This window comes from Panthera uncia, chromosome B1 (genome assembly GCF_023721935.1).
Source record: "Panthera uncia isolate 11264 chromosome B1, Puncia_PCG_1.0, whole genome shotgun sequence".
NCBI lineage: Eukaryota > Metazoa > Chordata > Mammalia > Carnivora > Felidae > Panthera > Panthera uncia.
Window position 1 is genome coordinate 177,784,462 of NC_064811.1, and position 16,930 is coordinate 177,801,391.

Sequence of the window (16,930 nt, forward strand, 5' to 3'; positions counted from 1 at the left end):
CCGAATATATACATATACAAAAATAAGATCTAAAAAGGTATATCATGATCACCATGGTTGATAGTTACCAGGCGAAAGCATCTTAAAGGAGATAACATAGTAGTGTTTGATTAACTCCATTAATAACTGAGTCCATTTGTCTCCTTTTACAAGGAGTCAGGAAACTTATAAAATACCAGCTGGATAAATAAAAAGAAAATCACAAACAGACATGAAATTAAAGAACACAACAGATAAAAAGAAAGTCTTCAAAGTAGCTAAAAAGAACTACTACTTCTATTAAATGGCATTTGGACTAAGATTGGATTTCTCAGGGTGCCTGGGTGGCTCAGTTGATTAAGAGTCCGGCTTTGCCTCAGGTCATGATCTCACAGTTCATGGGTTCAAGCCCCGCATCAGGCTCTGTGCTGACAGCTCGGGGCCTGCTTCGGATTCTGTGTCTCCCTCTCTCTCTGCCCCTGCCCCCACTCATGTTCTCTCTCTCTCAAAATAAATAAACAAACATTGGGAACCAATTTAAAAAAAAAAGATTTGATTTCTCATTGACAAGAGTGGAAGCAAGAAAATATCTTCAATATCCAGGGAGGAATCCCTATTTAAATAGAGTTGTAACCCAGAAAAAAATATTTCAAACATGAAGGTGAAAAAAAGATCTCTTCAGGCTGTAAGAAAATGGAGTTTACCACCACCAGATGTAGCTCAGACACTAGGAAGGTGATTTCTGGTATGAAATTATTAAATTAAATATAAATAAGTTAAATGTGGTAAATAAGAGACAAAATATTATCCAAATGGATTTCTAAAATCGAGATATGTGCTGTTTGCATGAGATAAATGTAAAAACTGAAATATACAAAGAGGTTGAAAACAAAAGGATATCGGAAATATTAATCATAATAAAGTAGGGTAATAGTACAGCAGTACTAGTTAAAGCTGTTGTAGCTATATTAAAATCAGAAAAAAATAAATTTAAGGCAGAAATACTACTAGAGATAAAAAGGTCATTACATAATAATAAAGGTCTCAACTCACCAGAAAAATATAGCAATTTAAACTTAAATATCTCCAATAACAGAGTCTCAAATATATAAGGCAAAATCTGAGAGGTCTGTTAGAACACCATTATAACAGAAAATGTTAACATATCTCTGTCATCATTTATAGCTTAAACAAAATAAAAAGATTGTGGGATATAAAAACAATCTGAATAATAAACTTTATCTAATAGGACTTAGTCTCTGAAAATTGGAAAAAAAAAATACACATTCTTTCCAAGGAAACTCAGAACATGAATGTTGACTTTACACTGGCACTTAAACAATTTTTGCCAAATCTCAAAAGACTGCTATCACACGGACTATTTTCCTTACCATATACAATTTAGTTAAGAATATATAGTAAAGTGGAGTTAAATGTACAAAGTGTGTAGGAACACAAAGGAACAAACAACCCTATCGTCCTGGGACTAGGTACTGGTCAACAAATAGGGGTTCTCTCATCAAAGAAGCAGAGACGTATTCTAGACAAGGGTATGTGAAATATAAAGGAGCAAAAGAAACTGGCATGATCAAGAAGTGAGTTATTCAGCCAAGTTATGGTAGAACGTGTGTGTGTGTGTGTGTGTGTGTGTGTGTGCGCTGGCAGGTAGCTAAGAGAATGGTCATACACAGCCTGAAAATGAGCAAGCCCTATATCATATTTTATCTTACTGAGGAGGACAGCTTATACAATAAGCAACAGGGAATCAGCAAAGACTTTTTAGCAGGTGAGGAACCAACTACCATTTTATTCTAAAAGGGAAATCTGAAAGTAGAGAATGTAGATTGCTTGTTGAATATGCCGCATAGAGGTAGACCAGTTAGAAAGTGTCACGAAGCTGGCTGGTTCCTTAAAGAGATGAATCTCTCTTTGAAGAAGCATGAACATACCTTGCTTCCTAGAATCCCCCATTCTTGCAAATCACATTTCTTAGGAGATACCTCACGAGCTATGGTTATCATCAGCCAGCTTCAGTTACCTTTTGATCCCCCGTTCCTACCTTGATCTATGAATTTCTACATTACCTTACTATTATTAGCCCACATTATAAGACCTATACAACAGCTAAAACCCATCTATCGTGATCAAGTAAGTTTTACTGATAGAAGTAAAAACAAAGTAAAAAACAAAAACAAGGTTATTTTATCCTTTACAAACCCATCTATCCAACAACTTGAAATGTACAGGTCACTAAAAAACCAAATTCATTAGCTATAATGTGCATTTATACATTGGCCTGTCTCTGTTGAAATTCCTTCAGATCTGCCTCTCTGTCCAGTTAGGTGGCTTACTTCTTGGGCCACCCAATGGAGACAGAGCTGTCAAATTCCCGGAGGCAGATAAAATATTTGACTACAAGAAATCTAATCAAACTGTCAAAAACACAGAAAATCAGCTAAGGAAATTGCAAAACATAGTTCATGGTTCTGGTGCAGTGTATGCAAAGTTTTCATCAAGGCAAAAACCAAAATTTATCATTATTATCTCCAAATAATCTGTGGTTTCCTTTCCCCCAACCAGAACATTTTAGTCATAGCTAATCAGTGGATACCATTAGGCCCAGCTTCAAGAACCCATCTTTTCTTTATTTTTGATGGTAACCTCAGGCATTTCTAGAAAGCTCTAAATCCCTCCCCACCCAGCATCAGGCGCAGGCCTGGTGCCCCAGTTTCCAGCCTTCTCAACTTACTCTGAGATGACTTACTAAGAATAAGAAAGAGAATATATAAATCTTTCCAGAGTGATTCCAACCCCACCCCCAACCCTGGGGCCACAACTGCAACATCGCATTAGAATTCACCAAGTATGTCCAGCATCACTGCAAGAAATACATGTATACCTCTTGGAATAAGACAGAGAACATTTGACAAAAATTCAGATCAGACATGAGACCTTGACCTAGGGCTTTAACAAAAGATGCGGAGGGGAGGACTCCGACTGTGTGGTATGACGGACTTGATAATCAATTAGACAAGGGGGATAGGTCAATGGGATGAGTAGGAAAGGATCCCAAGAGCTCCAGCTGGCATGCCTAAGTGAAAGGCGACACTAAACAAACAAAGAATAAGTTCTACTGGAGTTAAGGGACTATGAAACATGCAGGTAAAGATTTCGGAAGGACTGTTAAAAACTGGGATGAAGCTTAGGTGAGAGGTGTAAGGTGTACGTGCATTACTCTAGACCATCATCTTATAAGCATAAAACAGAAGTTATGAGTAGATAAGACTATCTAGGAAGTATGGAGAAAGAGAGAATTCAAATATACCACGGGAAAAAATGTCAGGCAACAAACACTTTAGAGAAGGCATACACAAAAGAGCTATTAAAAAATTCTGAGAATGAAAAATCAAATAGGTGAGAGTTCTTACATTGCATTTACATTGAAAAGATTAAAAAGTATAATTCTTGCTAAGAATTCAATAATGTATATACCAAAGACCCATAATGTTTCTATCTATGAATATCATAGTGAGTCACATATCTTATAAGGTAAAATTTAGATATTGGATTATTTTAAAAGAAGGATAGAATATCATTTAAGTCAAACATTCTTTTGGGAAGGGAGCATAGTGTTTATTGTTTATTGTTGTGTTTACTTGAATTCATTCTTTCTTTTTCAATGAAACTTTAAACTGTTAACTTTCCCAAACTTTAGTTGATGTTTCTTCTCGTTATTCTTATGCATTTGTACTCCCATACTACATGGCATAAAACAAGACGTAGAAACAAATAAGATTTCAATCTTTGGTATTTTAATTACAGTGTGCACGCTGGAAAACAAGGTACAGTTCTACAACTTTGAGCACAGACCTTAAAATAAAATGGATAGTTCATCTCACAAAATCTCAGAAATTAAGACAGAGAAGACAAAAAAATTACACTCAGCATATTTGCAGTTAATTTTAACAGTTATACTAATCTATGAAATCAAGTTAAAGTATAGCATTAACCATTTAATCATTTGAGAGAGCATTATGTCACATATAACATTAAGTTTTTAGTATGCTTGAATCTTATCTTTCTAAAAGTTTCTGAAATCCACTTCAGGTATGTAAATATGAAACATACCAAAAGAAATAAACAAAAACATTACTAACTGCGAACGTTAAGCACTTTAAAGTCAGTTGTATTTTTATTTACTATTAACAGCTATTCATGATTTAGAAAATAAGTAAAATAAATATAGATGTAAAAACATACACATATTTACAAAATGAAAGAAGGTTTGTAGAGTAATTGGCCTCACAAGCAAATGAAAGATCCTCAATCATGCTTGCCACATGCCAAAAATATGTTTAACCTAATCTGGCTATATATTTCACATAATTATTAAATACTTATAATTTCCCCCAAGAATGCTTAATAACAAGGGCCTTTATTATTAAGACACAACACCATCATAGAACTGCTTACTCTTTGGACTATGACTCAAGCATGACCTTTAAGAAACTTGATGAGATGAGATAAAATATCCAAAAGTCTAAACTGCCTTGGCTGCCTAGAGCAATCAACTATCACAACATCAATTTTAAAAAGTGAATCTGAAAAAAATTAAACAAAATGCTGTTAAGATGAGCTCATTTATTTTAACATTTCTTAAATAATGTCTCCATACCAGGTAAAGGTAATAGGCATTAGAAATGCAGATTTAGAAATGTAAATGTGCGTTCTGGACAAATGCCAAATTTGAAAACAATAAAAAAATAATAACAATAATTTAACACAGGTTGTCTTAGCACATGTATAGGTTCTGGTAACCTGCGTGCTAAATCACAGTCTCTCATTCCAGGCGTCGGTGAGTTTCATTTTGCAGCAAGCACGCTCCTAAATTGTGCAGCTATCACATGCAATGGAAGTCATGCACACAGCCTAACTGGACAGACAGCGTAATTCACACTTTCTAAACTTCGTATCTGTTGACAAATTGAAGTAAATACATCCGGAGGTATGAGCTGTTCAGAAGAGATGCCAAATATAGCGGCATGACTACTGAAACATTATGAAAATAACCAAGTGTCTGCAAAAGGTCTTAATAACCTTTAAGTATATATGTATTTATAACCACTAATTCCTTACGAAAGTATCTAAGAAGAGTAAAGAAAGAAAAAGTATTATGAGGCCAGGAATTAGCTTAAGACACAAGTATACTTGTTAGAGATAGGCCACAAATCTGCCTCTAAGCTTTTTAGCAACTAAAGCAAAACGGGAAATACAATCAGTTTTATCATGGAAAGGATTCCTAAGATTAAATACCAAGCAGGTGCTTAGTTGTAGAACTAAGTCTTGTACTCAGACTAGATAGAATTTCTCTCTCATGAGCCTCATGTTGAGAGGAAGCTGGAAACCTAGGATACAATTCACTAAGACTTTAGGTAAGCAATTTCTCTCCTTGAGTTGGTTAGCTTCTCCTTCTTATTTGGATTTCAAAATCCCTCAAATACTCTGAGTAGATACAGACTTGAGGAATCGCAATGATAACACTATTTTCCCATTCATGACATTGATTTATTATATCATGTTTCACAAAAATGCTCTTGCTCATGGCAGATGAATTGGTTATTTCTACCCAAGAAAGAATCAAAGGCTCTTTTATCTCAGGTAGATAATATTTATTTTTCCAGCCATTCTAAAGAAAGATGGAAGTTCAAAAACCAATATGAAAAGAAGTCAGATAGTGATAATGTGTGGGTTAGTAACTGAAGCATTACATGCCTCCAGCAAAGAGGAAAATAGTAAGCTCTTGGCTCTCATGGATTTAATGCTTGCATTTTTTTTTAACTCTTTAGGAGTAACCCAGAATGTTTGTGGATGACAGCCATTAATAATTCAGCAGGGACACTGACAAAGCAGGTGTGACTGTGCAGGGCACTAGGCCCCATAAGTCAGTCGGACCCACCATGCTGAAGACAAAGCTCAAATCGCTTGGCTGTGTCCTGTTCTCCATGTCACTTAAACAGTCATTCTGGTGAATAAAAGAAACGAGGTTTCTTTGAGGAAAATGGTCTGCAGAAGAATGAAAAACTCTACTTTTGATAGTGAGAGAGAAGAGATCTAAGAAAATGATGGCTCTTAGGCAGGAAATATGTTATCAGATGCATCATCCCCTTGAATGTTGACTTGCAAAGGTTTTGTAAAGCTTTCCTCAAAAAAGGTATTATTCCATATTGACCCTCCTATGAATATAAAAGAAATGTCTTTCCAAAATAATATTGAGCTATCTATATATCTGCACTTGTGATTCCTGGCATAAACATGATTTGGAAAAAAATGACATGAAAAAAAAGCATATCAAGGTGCAAAGCCCATTTTACATGGCAGTTAACATTTAATTCTGTTAAATCACAAAGATTACCATTAAAAACTTTAGTTTTATCATGGATTAAATCATCTGGTATTTATTTCCAGATTTCTGGGATATCATAAAATCTAAGGACTTAATAATTTTAGTGTCAGTATAATCACTCAGATTGATTTTTTAAATTTCATGATTAATACTAGATGTACATCAAGCTGCAATGGCAAAGTAACACTGGAGGTTAAATCCAATTTACAGTCCTAAAAAAATAAACATTATCTGCAGTGACCTGAGAGGCAGAATAATGAAGATGAGTGGACTTGGACAAAATATACAGAGTTTATTTCAAAAGATTGGTATGAAGTCATGGAACTCTTATCTAGTGGTCTCAACCTGTGATTTATCTATCATTTTCTTAGAGGTTTTATTTGCAAATATCAACCATCAGCAATTTGGCCCAAAGTAAAACATGAGGAATAAGCATATTCACAAAAATAAAAATGGACTGCAAATAATTATTCTGTAACAGGCGTAAATATATTATGACTATAGGTAAAATACTATCACTTTTATTTGAAACAAGATTAAAGAAATCCAGTGAGAAGTTCCTACTATCAGAAATTCTATGAACTTTCTGAAAATTTGGCCTATATAGAAGAGCACAGGATTTAGAAATGGAGGGCACAGATTTAAGTTCTTATTCCATTATTTCTTAATCTTGTGATCCCAGGCATTTCCTTTGATATTTCTGTCTCCATTTTGGCATCTCTAAAATAAGACTAATATTCAGCAGACAAACTTATAATGACATTCAAACAAGAACATATTTGGGGAATAAAAAGAGCTATATTAACTTTATCAATTTGAAAATAATTTTCTTCTAGGGAGGCACAAAAGTACTTGGAGTACGCAGAGCCCTAGACTCAAACCAGCAGGTTCTTAACCTGTGTTCTTCAGCCTTATAGTTCTGGGCAGGATTCCAGGGTCAACTGCAGGGGCCAAGGAGAAGTAGACTCCATAAAGCCCCCAACCTGTCCTGAACTAGGGCTGTTCCCCTTTTATTGGTATCAGATACTACAAAGATGTTGTTTGAACAAATCCTTCAGCTGTGGCTAAAAATGATTGCAGTGAAAACTACTAATGAGATCCAGTTCCCACCCTCCAACACTACTGTCACCTGAGAAGCCTGAGGGAAAGAAGGACAGGGACCCACACCCAAGGTGCCCCCTCTGGTTGACAGCCATCCCAGGGTCTGAACCAGGACTTCTAAGTACTTCTTCACCAAGATGAGAGCCCTTTCCACCACACAAATCAATGACTTTAAAGGCTCCAAGCTGGTAGATTGGGAGTGAGGGTTTTAAGTATTTTGGGGTGCCTCTGACTTCTAACTGCTGGCAAACTCCATTTTGGTGTGGGGTGATTGGTTTGATTAATATCTAAGGCTGAATCTTGGGGTCTTGTTTCACAGATGAACCCTGCCATGGCAATTAAAGTCTCTCCCCCTGGAAAATAAAATCCTTTATTTTTAAAGGTCTCTGATGTTGAGTTGATGTAGAACAGTCTAGAGAACCTATTAAATACCAACAAAGCACTATAAATGTTCTAAAACCTGATCAGGGCTTACAATATTTTTCAGAGTGAATCTATAAAAATATTGTTTAGGAGTGTCAAGAAAACTCTCAAGGTATTTGGCACTATTTTTAATTGTTAGGATGTCAGCCTGTGATTCTCTTGGAGAGATGGTAATCCTTTAATTTTCTCATTCTGGAGTTGACCTAGAAGTCTCTAGTAAGTTTCATTAAGGATATGAGAGCACCACACATTTCTATACTTGCAAAGAAAAAAAAAAGAGACTTTGAGTAAAATAAAAAGTTAGATGGTAGCATATTAAAATCTACATTAATATAAAACGAGATAGCTTACTTTCAGTCATATAGAGATTTAGAAGCTAAGAATTTTATCACAAATTCCCAACAAATCAAGCAAAATTCTCAACTAAACTTATAAACTTTTATTGTGATACATTAACATCTACTCATTTACCTGTTAAAATGCATATCCTCAAACATTTCACAGACATTTAAACAAAAATACAAAAATACATGGTCATTTCCCTTACTAACTTAAAGTTGTAATCTCTGCCAAATTGCATTTTAGCTGAGATTTCAATACAGGATGAGAAACACCTCACTAAATATTATATAAAGGGAATGCCCCAAAAGACACATGCTGATTTATTGCTTTACAGCATTAAGCCATCTTGTGTAGCTGTGATTTTGAGTCCATAAATCCTAAAATATTCTTTTTCACTGGACCTTCAAAATTTGATGTATTCTCAATTGGTAAAGTCTGAAGATCAGCAAAGCTGTAATAGCCGGGACGAAGATTTGGAATGTCTGCTGAGTGATGACAGCAGGTCCCTGAAGATTTTTGAAACAGTCATTTACACAACTCCCCTCAAATTTTAAACAAAACTGTTTACTTTTCTTAATTCTCTTTCCACACACATTAAAAATGCCCCGTCATCCCTCCTAACTATATAAAAAAGAGAAACTTTCACAATTATTACTTGAAGTTCATTTCAACTTCAATGAAACAGGTCTATATTCTGAATGTAAGGAAATCAAGATTAACTGTTTCTAAGTCTTCGTGACTGGTTTCTGTTAACAAAAGAGAAATGGAACTAGCCCTGGAAGGAGAAAACTGTAATTTCTTTGGATGTGAAAGAGGTCAAATAATTCAGTATTCACAAACGTTTCCTAATTCTAAGCCAAGAAGTGAATATATAAAGCAGGTTGCTACAAATATGGCATTTGTTAGAGACTACTATTTTTCACTATGGAATGACTAATAAAAACCAAAAACCAAAAACAAAACAAACAAAAAAACACCTGCTTATACTCATCACAAAGCCTCCTACACTGCAGCGACCCTAACTTTCCTGAGCTGAGTGTCTTATTGACGAAACAACAACAACAAGAAATTTTTTTTTAGAATTCTTCTAAGTGCCGACTCTATTTGATTGAAATTGTAGACTAATATACTATGAGACTTGGTTTAAAACCTCAGCATTTTAAAATCAACCACTTGTTTAAACACCTCTGCATTTTTCTTTTTTGCTAGATTATAATTTCTCACCCATGCAATACTTTCTTAATGACCTAATTGTATTATTCAGGGAAGCTTTTTCCTGGCCTATCTAGGGCAAGTTTCAAGTTCTTGGTAAATGAAATTTTATTTAAATTAAAGAGATAAAATTAAGTAACAGTGACTGGACCACATTTAATTAACTCAAACAAGTATAATTATATTTATTGAAGAGTTGTTTTATGCATCTCAGGATTAACTATGCAGTTTATAATTTTTGCACCTTATAAAATGATAATTAAGAAAATATTCCAGAAGCATATTGTTTATGTTCTGCAAGCAATGGAAAAATTTCATTTTAATGTCTAGCCAGTCATCCCATTAAAGGAACAGTCCTGATAAATAAATTACAGCTTGGATCAAATAAGACTGCAAAAATTATACTGTACTCTTGATGTGTTTTATGGTTTTGATCTCAAAGCAAATTACAATTATTCACAAATAAATGCTTAGCATATGAAAACATAAGTTCTTGAAACTTGTATTTCAAAAGCTGAGTAAAATAGTCACCAAAGTCCTATGTACTACTTAAACATAGCCATTTATTCAGCCTAATATTTCTTACAGATAAACATTACAAAAAGCAAATTTATAAGTGCCGGCTCCGAAAATTACTAATGCATAAGATATCCCGTTTAAAAGAGGGAAACTACAGACCTAAAATAAAAGCTAAAGTTATTATCTTGAATATAAATTACAAAAAGTCCTAAGTCAGAGATATTCCAGGATAGAGGGTGATTTCTCTAATATCAATATTCATTAACACGCACATTTCCAAAGCAGTAACCCATAGTTGGGGTTGTTTGATGTTGTTTCTTCTTTAAAACAAACACCACGGCAAAATCCAGAGTAAAGTTTATACATTTATGGGAGAAACAGATAGAGATCAAAGGGAAAAGAACAGACCAAAAGTCTTTGGATGAGAACTCGCTCCCTTTTCAACACTGATCTGTTTCATCAGGAGCTTGTGTGCAGAATAGATGATGAAACATGGTCACCTTCATTAGCAGGTTTTATACATACGACTGCATTGTAGTTTTGCACCAGTAAATCTTTTAATGTGCATATTATGTTTAGTTTTATGATAATGACAGCAATGGCTGTTAACACCTAATTATTGGAGTTTATCTTTAGTTTAAAAACTTGCAAAAGACAACTCTATTTACGGAACAGCATATAAAAAATCAATGTCCACACATCCAGCGTAGCAAAAAATAGATTCCTCACTAAAATCTCATAAAGAGAAAATTGTTTACCACAAAAAAGATTTTAAAAATTGGTAAAATCTGCCTTTCCTAAAACTTGAGGGAAGCAGTTTCACCTAATAATGGCACTAATGAGCTAAAACTAAGCTAAATGGTATCCCTGTAATATTATGCACATTATTTATTTATCAAATCCTAGTGAACATTGTTTTTATTTTCATGTATTTAAAACATCACCAAAAGTAGTTTTTATATGAATGTGACTTAATGTAAGCATCCTTGGACCACAGGAAGAAAGGTCAACATGCAAATAATGTGAAAAAATTAGTATCCCCAGCTTCTATCTCCCCTCTCTCCACTGACCACCATGGGGGTCTCCTTCAGTAAGAAGCCACCAGAAAATAACTTCAGCTGGAATCGTCTAGAAAACCCAAGCCAATGGATTCTGATAATATGAGGAAATCCAGACAAGTTATTCCACATATAGTACATCCAGCTCTAGAAAGTGTCATATTCCAGAATGTGTTTTAAAGCTTCCAGGTTTTAGAAGCACAGTCAAACCTGACTACACAAATGTACTCCCAAACTAGAGGATCTCGAACATTTTTGAATAAGGCTTGACTACATTTCCTCTTTTACCTACTCTAGACTCCCAACAGTGGCTTGTCCCTGACATAACTGTTCAGCAACCTCAACAGATCTGTGCCTTGAACATTCCTTCTTCCCAGTCATTGCCAATCCACTCCCTCCCACCCAAGCTCTTCCATTTTCTACCCTTTGCTGCTTGTCTGCAGAGTGCAACACACTCTGGCTGCAAGAATCTCTGAGTTCGTGTGTAATAGTTTTGCCCTTAACTGGGATCCTCTACTCAACTAGACGCAAGCTTCCAGAGTGGGTTTGCTCTTTTGCTGATTTAAACAATTTAGTGGTGCCAAGATTTGGGGGGCAGGGGGTCTAAGCTAGCAAAACACTAATGGGATAGCAGGAGAAATGACCACCCAAACCATTTTCCTTTTCATTTCTCCTAAGAGATGTTCCACACCTAATATTTAACCAAAAAATCAGTGTGGATACTCTGTCTCTGCATGAACGCACAGTACAAACATTCATGTACTTTCTTTTGCATCTCAAATAAAACCTCCCCCTCTCTCAAGAGATTGGGATGCTTGGGAAAAGCTGCAAGGGATCTTTTCAAACACAAAGACAATATATTCTGTCTTGGTATTGTGCAGAAATAATAGCAGGGCTTTTTTCCAGGCCAGGGTCTACTGATTGTGATCTTGGCCCTAACCCAGAAACTTGTTGTTCCCCAACTTTAAGTGGAGCAGCAGTATGCCTCCTTACTACTTCACTTTTTCTTTTTCTTTCTCTTTTTTTTTTTTTTTTTTTTATTTTTTTTTTTTTTTTCCTAACAAAACCAATCTTAAATGAAGTGTTGTCTAAGTTCTGACCATCCCGCCCCACTCCGTCTTCATGGACAGTCTGTGGCAGGGGCAGATTCCACAAAGCGCCCCTACAGGGAGGTCCCTCCTTGCCTTCTCCTCCTATGCAATTTGGAGCACTAGGAGATCTGGGGTCCACCCTCCAGGAGAACCGGGCTCCCGGGCGGGGCGCCGACGCCAGGGCAGAGAGCCGGCTGCTAACAGCCTTTTGCCCTCTACAGGGGATTTCTCCACCCCTCTCCCTATACAGGGCAAATCCATTTTCCGTGACATTTCCAAGCAAACGTCTACTAGTCAAGTTCCCCCAGTGGGTAGGAGTGTCTAAAAGTCCTCATCTGAACAGTCCATCTGAAATGAATCTCTAGTAAAAATAAATAAATAAGAACCCTCTGAAGCAATCAATACAGTCGAGTGCAGAAAATGCCTAGGGGTAAGGAAAAAAAAAAAAAACGTGGATAATAAAAGATGCTCCCAGCTTCCAGCCCCCCCCCCCCACCCTTTCCCGCTTTTTCATTTACAGTGAGCGGGACATTTAAATTATTGTGTGGTTTGTTGATTTTTTTTTTAAGTTTTGTAGGGGTTTTTTGGTCTGTTTTTACACGGCACTGCAGGCAGCCTGTGCCCACAGGCAGAGGGGCAAAGTGTCAGCCTGGATGCCCCTGCCAGCCATCCCCCTCGCGGCCGAGCCGGGGATCCGGGAGGGAGAAGGTGCGGAGAGGGTCCTCGGGCGGAGCGGCGGGTCCGGCGGGAGTGGGGGACAGCGGGGGGCGCGGCTCGGGTCCCAGACGGAGCTGGGCTCCTCGAAGGGGGAAGGAGCCTCGGCGGGTGCCAACCCCTCCTCTCCACTCCCCAGAGCCGGGTGCCTGGGGCAGGCACGGTCGCGGCGGGGCCCGGCGGGGGCAGCCGGGGAACCTCTCCGGTCCCCCCATCCCCCCCCTCCCCACCCCACAACACGAGTTCGCGCCCCGGGCAGTGCAACTGTGGGGGAGACCGCGTCAGCGGTTGTGGGGAGAATAAGGTCTGCATGAGTGTGGGAACGAACACAAGCCCTGGCCACCGACGCCTCGGTGCCCGGAATCTCCGAGCGGAAACAAGGCTGCCCCCGGGCGGGCGGGGGGAGCCGAGGCAAAGTGGCGGCGCAGCTCGGGCAACTTTGCGGAGCAGCCGGGCGACAGCAGCGGGCAGAGACTGCTGCCTCCGCTTCCCCGGCGAGGCTAACGGGCACCCAGAACGCTGCTGCCTCCGACCAGGAGGAGGAGGACTGAGTGGCTGTGGTCGCGAGCCGGAGGCAGGCAGGGAGCCCAGCCCGGAGTGCCAGCCGCCCTCCGCGTCCTCGGCCCGCCGAGGGGCGCCTGCGCCCGGGTACGCTGCACCCCAAATGCCCACTCGCCGTCCCACGGGGCCACCAACTATTCGAGCGGTGCAAGGAAGAGGCAGCGGAAAAAAAGGGAGGAGAGCGAGAGAGCAGACGAGCGCGAGAAAGCAGGACCGACGCCCGCCCGGAGGATCACGTACCTTTAGCTCCTCAATATCCAGGTTTGTTGATCTGTCCATGGAGCGAAACTAAAGGAAGTGCAGAGAAACCGGGCAAGTTGAACCAAAAAACAATCTAGTCTTTTAGTTTCCAGCCTAAACTCAGCTTTATCCTCCTCCAAGCCCTGGCAGCTTCTCTCAGTCTCATTCTCCGTGATCACGCCGCCTCCACCGGTTAAAAATAATAAAAATAAATAAATAATAATTACAATTCAGTTTGTTTTACTTCCTGGAAGATTTAGTGACAGGTGATCTTTACCTCGGTGCCACACAGCTCAGCGGAATCAAGCACGGGGGTGGGGAGGGGGGGGGAAGATCCACTCTATTTAAGATTATTTCTTCTTCTGCAATAAGCTTAGAAACCAGCGAATTGCTGCATCCCAAGAAAAAAAGCTGCTTCCCTGGACAGCATCATGCGGCAAATTTCAAGCAAATGTGTTCAAACTGAAGAGAAGAGTATACGATAAAAGCCTTCCTCCGTCAGGCTTACTCTGGGAGCTAATTTAGCACACTGAGTCCCAAGCATTAGCAATGATCAATTTCCCTGGCACGATAACCAAATCCCCGAAGTCCTGCATAGACTTAAAAATGTCTTGCAGCTAAGAGGTATTCTCTCAATGGGGAAAAGAAGATAATAAAGTCTGAAGGGAAGGACCTCCTTTGAAGGTTATGCTAAAAAGAGTTGAGAGAATAGGAGGTGGATCCTACAGAGGAGAGGAAAGAGGGAGAGAGAGAAAGCCAGAGAGGGAGAGAAAAATTTTCCTCCTGCTTTGCTGTTTTACTGGCCTTCACCACCAGGTGACTGACTTCACTTCTCTCTTCCCACAGCCGGCGCTAAGGGGATTTCTCTCATCTGTCAAAAAGCAACATTTCCTCTCCAGACAAATACTGTGCTGCTGGGTCTTAAAGACTGCCCGCTGCCCGGAATCCAGTAGGTGACAAGCATTTTAATTAATTTCACATGTTGCCTCATCTCGTTCGGTAGATCTGGGAAGAACAACGCATGTGTGTGTCATACCCGCGTATTCACATGTATTCACTTTCCATCTGCTTTCAGTGTCGGGGAGCTTAAGAAAGACTCTTAAACAAAGTGACAAATAGAAATAAAGAAAATTTCTCCTGCTGATGCCGCTTAAGATAAGCAATCCTTTACCGGAAAATTATTCTTTAAATACACGCTGAGAGGTCCGAACACAACTTGTAGGGTGTAGATTTGGGGTAAAGGCTCATTTTTTTTTTTTCCATTTAAATGCCCTTTAGTGTAAAAGCCTGACTTTTTGGAGGGATTTAAACATTCTCCTCTTGTTTCATTACGGCATATGAAGTAGTGAGACCTAAAAATGTTTTCGGATTCAGAAAAAGTGCTGAATAAATCATTACCTTTGTTTCTAAAAAAATCTTTTTTTTTTTTTTTCCCTGGATTTAAGTGTGCACCATCTAGTAGTCGCCTGGCCTCTATCTTCATCTCCCTTCCTGGCTCTGCTCCAGCCAGGTGGTCTACCTCCACCTGCCATTCCCCACCCCCCACCCCTAGCTCTTACTCCCCAGTCAGGCCAGCTCTCCCTCCCTCTTTGCAAGTCTAACCCTCATCCTTCAGACTTAAGTCACCTCTGGAGAGTGGATTTTCCTCAAGTGAGTCCCTCAGATACTCCCCTTCTCCGTTATCTCTTCATAGCTGCCACACCTTTTTTTTATCATTATTTAGTGTACTCACTTGAGATCTGTTTGTTTGTCTGACTCCTCCAGTAGACTGTAAGCTCTGGCAGGCAACTTCCATCTTTCTTATTCACCAACATGTCCCAAGGGTCTAGCACATAAGCACACAAATATGCCTGGAACAGATAAATGTGTGTGGCAAGAATCTTCTACCATGATTATTCTAACATCTAAAAACCTGCATGACTCCCCCCCGGCAACACACAGATTCCAGTGTTTCCCCTCCTAGTCTGCAGCTAATCCTAGTATTCTCAGCTTTATGATTAAACACGCAGTTCTTGAGTTTAAGCTGATTCTATTCCACAAGCTCAGCAATGCTACCTTTCTTTCAAACTTTGACTCGTGCCTCCAGCTTTCAAGGTTAATATCAAGTAGCCAAGAGTCCACGATTAGTGGAGCTGAACATCTTTCCAATGTTCACTTTACTGATGTATGATGAAAAATATGAAGGCTCCAGGTTAAGAATAAATGGTTATGTAAAATGTGTAGCTCTTAAAAGGCTTCTTTTCTAGACATTATCAATCATGAACCATGAATATACATAATTACGGTTTTTAAAATTCCAGTTTTTCCATATAAAATAATTTTATATTCCCCATCAACCTCTTATTGCCTAAATTCAGCAAGCTGAATACAAAAAGCGCATTTATTTTGAGCATATTGAAGTGATACCATCTTTGAGATAACTTTGAAATTTTCAATTGTGAAAACACAATCCAAGAAAGATATCTGCAAAAATAAACATTAATGTTTAAACACTATTCAGAAAGAGCAGACTCCAGATAGCTTCTTAGTATGGCATAAAATAATGATTGGAAGAAAAAGTGATTATCATACACAATTATAAAGGCCGACTTTAACCATGTTTTGCAAAAGTTTTATATAGTCATACATATAATGACTTTAATTCATCTTCAATAGTAAAAAATTATATCCACCATGTAATGTTGACCAGACTGGCATTTGAATTACAGAAATTATAGGTGATTTACAAATCTGTTCCAAATTTGGGTCTAATTAAATGTCTACACAGCAATAGACTTCCAAGTGTTTTACTATTTCATGAATTCCCATGCAAATTCATTAGGATGAATATTCCTAAAATCAAAAAATGAAATTTTATCACAAAAATTTGATTTACTGAACCATATTTATGTAACCTTTCAAGGCATTCAGGACTCAACTCCACTTCAACTGACACAAGACTAAGTGAGACAACTGTCGGAAAATGAAGTAACTTTAAAGAAACTTGAAAGAGGGCAATGGAAGGAAGGGAATGTGAACTAAGGAAAGGAATATTGTCTAGATGCCCTGAATCAAAATTTCAAGAAGACAGCTACCCACGGCTGCTCCAAGAGATCATGCTGGTACATAGCAGGGTATGTGAGGGGCACAAGATTCAATGTTAGCAAAGATGTATAACTCAAAGACAAAGTGCAAATAGCAATTAGAACCCCCAAGCCAGTGGGGGGGGGGTGTGGTGGGGGGAGACAGTGTGGAAACACCTGCTGGTCATGAGAGGTTACATTTCAGGAGCATTAGTCCATGGTACA